This window comes from Myotis lucifugus, unplaced genomic scaffold (assembly GCF_000147115.1).
Source record: "Myotis lucifugus unplaced genomic scaffold, Myoluc2.0 scaffold_49, whole genome shotgun sequence".
In the NCBI taxonomy this organism is placed as follows: domain Eukaryota; kingdom Metazoa; phylum Chordata; class Mammalia; order Chiroptera; family Vespertilionidae; genus Myotis; species Myotis lucifugus.
The window spans coordinates 578,218-582,548 of record NW_005871097.1 but is presented as its reverse complement, the minus strand read 5'-3'; positions in this window follow the sequence as shown (position 1 = coordinate 582,548).

Below are 4,331 nucleotides of genomic sequence, written 5' to 3'. Positions count from 1 at the left end.
ATTTCAGTATAGTATAGTATAGTATAGTATAGTATAGTATAGTATAGTATAGTATAGACTCATTATTTATTAGACTAAAGTGAACAAAATTATGCTATAGCTTCCTAAATCTCTTCTTCTGTCTGGGAGGTCTGTGTTTGGGCCAATTTAGTTTTTCATTTAGAAAGTAACTTTTCTTCCTGTACTTCTCAAGGTGGTTTGGGGCATTATCTACTTAGTTCCCCAAGTTAGAAATCTAGAGTTCAGCCCGTCATCCTACCATACTCTCTTTTGCCCCAATTTCTACATTATTTGACAGTTGATTCTGCTTTCTAATCTAGGTTCTGTCAAACTCTCCTACTCGATCACCCCATTAGAGTTCAGGCCCTCACTATCTCTGGCCTGTATTATGACAGATCCCTTTGGAACCTTGCAAACTTTCACCTGTTCTCCACATTATGGACAAAGGGTGCTTCTTAAAATGAAAATGTAATGTTGTTCATGCCCTGCTTAAAACCCACAATGGATTTCCATAGCTTAGAATAAAATTCCAGCACCATTGCATAGATGCAAGAAGCCCACCTTTTCCTCCAGCCATTAATGGCAATTAATAAGTAATTAAGAATTTATCATTCCTTTCTTGTATAAACTGTATTCCATATTAAAAATGTTGATGAAAATTCTTTTATTTATTTATTTATTTATTTAATCTTTATTGTTCAGATTATTACAGTTGTTCCTCTTTTTACCCCCATAGCTCCCATAGCTCCCCTCCACCCGCACCCTCTGCCCTTACCCCCCCCCACTGTCCTCGTACATAGGTATATGATTTTTGTCCAGTCTCTTCCTGCACCCCACACCCCCTTCCCCCGAGAATTGTCAGTCCACTCCCTTTCTATGCCCCTGATTCTTTTCTATTCACCCGTTTACTCTGTTCATCAGGTTTTTTATTCACTTGATTTTTAGATTCACTTGTTGATAGATATGTATTTGTTGTCACTTTGTTGTTCATAATTTTTATCTTTACCTTTTTCTTCTTCTTCCTCTTCTTAAAGAATACCCTTCAGCATTTCATATAATCCTGGTTTGGCGGTGATGAACTCCTTTAGCTTTTTCTTATCTGTGAAGCTCTTTATCTGACCTTCAATTCTAAATGATAGCTTTGCTGGGTAATCTTGGTTGTAGGTTCTTGCTATTCATCACTTTGAATATTCCTGGCCACTCCCTTCTGGCCTGCCTAGTTTCTGTTGAGAAATCAGCTGACAGTCGTATGGGTACTCCCTTGTAGGTAACTAACTGTTTTTCTCTTGCTGCTTTTAAGATTCTCTCTTTGTCTTTTGCTCTTGCATTTTAATTATGATGTGTCTTGGTGTAGTCCTCTTTGGATTCCTTTTGTTTGGGATTCTCTGTGCTTCCTGGACTTGTAAGTCTCTTTCTTTCACCAGGTAGGGGAAGTTTTCTGTCATTATTTCTTCAAATAGGTTTTCAATATCTTGCTCTCTCTTCTGGCACCCCTATAATTCGGATGTTGGTATGCTTGAAGTTGTCCCATAGGCTCCTTGCACTATCTTCATATTTTTGTATTCTTTTTTTCCTTTTGCTTTTCCTGTTGAGTGTTTTTGCTTCTTCGTATTTCAAATCTTTGACTTGATTCTTGGGATCCTCTAGTCTGCTGTTGGATCTCTGTATATTATTCTTTAATTCAGTCAGTGTATGCTTAATTTCTAATTGGTCCTTTTTCATATCCTTGAGGGTCTCATTATATTTCTCGGAGGTTTGTAGAAAATTCTTGAGTAACCTTATAATCGTGGTTTTAAACTCTACATTCAGTAGTTTGCTTTCCTCCATTTCTTTCATTTGTGACCTGTTTCTTTGTCTCCACATTTTTTTATGCTTCCCTGTGTTGATAGAGTGGCTTTCTGTGCTAGGTGTCCTATAGGGCCCAGTGGCTCAGCCTCTCTAATTACCTGAGGTGGACACTCTTGGTGCACCCCTTGGTGGGCTGTGTGCACAGTCTCGTTGTAGTTAAGCCTTGATTGCTGTTGGTATCACTGGAAGGAATTGACCTCCAGGCCAATTGGCTGTGAGGACCAGTTGTGTCTACAATGTGAGAACTTCTGTGCTTGAGACACCCTTATGGCATAGGACTTGCTTCAGCGAGGCTTTGGCACTCACTGAGTCTGCCCCCTGAGTGTGTCCCTTATGGATGTGAAGAGTTGTAATCTGGATGGTCTCACTCTGACTACTGTGTACACTGGCTCTTGGATCTCCAAGGAGGTGCAAAGTCAGCCACTGCCTGAGGCCACCCAGCAGGGGCTACAGAGAGATCTGCAGATTCCTCCTCTTTGTTTGGGGTTTGGAGGTGCCCAGATGAGGCACAGCTGTGAAGCAATGCAGGCTGCTGATGACCCTTAGGCCTTCTTTTGGAAGCTCTGGGGTTCTCTGACCCAGCTGCAGTTTGACAGGTTTTTAGGCGGAGAAAGGCCAGGCCATTTGTATGCAAAAGTCTCTGCATACAGCTTGGGTGGGGTTGTAAATTAGGTGGGGTGGGGTCTCTCCTCCTCTCCCTTTCTCTCTGAAATCAATAAAAATATATTTAAAAAAATAAACACTATGAGCTTTTTATGTCATGAAATAGGAAGCATAAAATACTACCTAAGAAATAGTCTTTCCAAAAACCTGAAGTGAAATTCAATTAAGCCATTTAGAACTACACTGGCCAATATGATAGCTCTTGTCACATGTGACTATTAAACTTTAAATTAAGTAAAATAAGTTTTTAAAAAATTCAGTTCCTTTTTTCCACTAACCATATTTCAAGTGTCAAATTTTCACCTGTGGTTAGTGGCTACAGTATCAGTGCATGTTATAGAACATTCCACCATTGACAGAGGGTTCTATTTAACAGTGTTGCTCTAGTGCTAACTTCTGTTTTAGGCAAAAAGTGGGCTAGAGAAAGAGATTAAATGACACTAGAAACAAACAAATAGACAAATATATTAAATATGATATATTCTTCAGGTTTAGTTGACCCAGTTTCTGCAATGAGTAGATGTAATGAATAAAAAAGGGAAAAGAATAATGCTTTATACTAAAATAGATGACCAGATGTAATGCATGGACCTTGTTTGGATTCCAATTTGAATAAGCCAATTATAAGTATACTAGAGACCCGATGCACAAAATTTGTGCAAGAGTAGGCCTTCCTTTTCCCAGCTGCTGGCACCAGCTTCCCTCTGGCACCCGGGACCTGGGCTTCCCTCACAGCCCCAGCTTCCTCCAGAAGGTCGTCCAGAAGGACATCCAATCTAATTAGCATATTACACTTTTATTATTATAGATTTTCACTGTAAGTCGGAACCCACCTACATCACTCACATGGAACACATACACAGCAGTAATGAAGTGAAACAGTAAAAAAAATTAAAAGAAAAAATAACAATTCCTGACCTTTACTTGTGGTAAATAAATAATAAAAAACATAAAGCACATATGTACATATGTCGAAATGATGGAACTTTTTTTTTATAAATAAATGGGAGATGGAAACATAACCATGAAACGACGTACATCGAGTCTGACGTAACCCGAGGACTGCCTGCAAATTGTTCAACCTGGAGTTCCACTGGGAGTTCAACCACTCGCTATGACGTGCGCTGACTACCAGGGGCGGCGCAGAACATGGTGGGCATTGGTGATGCAGTGCTGGCAGTGGGTGGCAGTGGAGTCACTGCCAGCTCGATGGGCACTGATGAAAGCAGAACTGTGGTGGGATGGTGGAGCAGGTGAGCAGGTGGTGCCAGGCCAAGGCAGGTGCCAGCGGGGCCCAATTGCCCCACTGATTGCTCCACAGAAGGTGACCAGCGGCAGCAGCAGGGGACTGCTGAAGGAGCTGGGCACAGAGGGCCTGGCCCTGATCCATCGTCCCACAGGCGGGATGGTGGAGCAGGTGAGGGGACAGTGCCAGGCCACAGCAGGGTGCCAGGCAGGGCTGTGGGGCTGTGAAGTTGGGGGCGCGAGCTGGGGCCCAATCCCTACAGGCCACTCCGAGGGACCCCACCCATGCACGAATTCGTGCACTGGGCCTCTAGTAATGTTATAAGCCTGGATCATTGGAAAAATCATGTGATCTCTAGAATCCTAGAGAGAAGAGGATTTATGAGCAGATGCTTTCCTTTTTCCTCCACTGAAGAAAGGCTAAATTCTAAAACCCTTTATCTGACAGTGATCCTTAAAGACAGAAGAATAGAGAACCGTTTTCAAGCCCCACTTGCTAGATTGGTTTTCATTAGTTCTGGATTGGACAAAATTGGTTTCCCTTGGTTCTTTTTTTCCTCCTCTCCCCAAAGTTC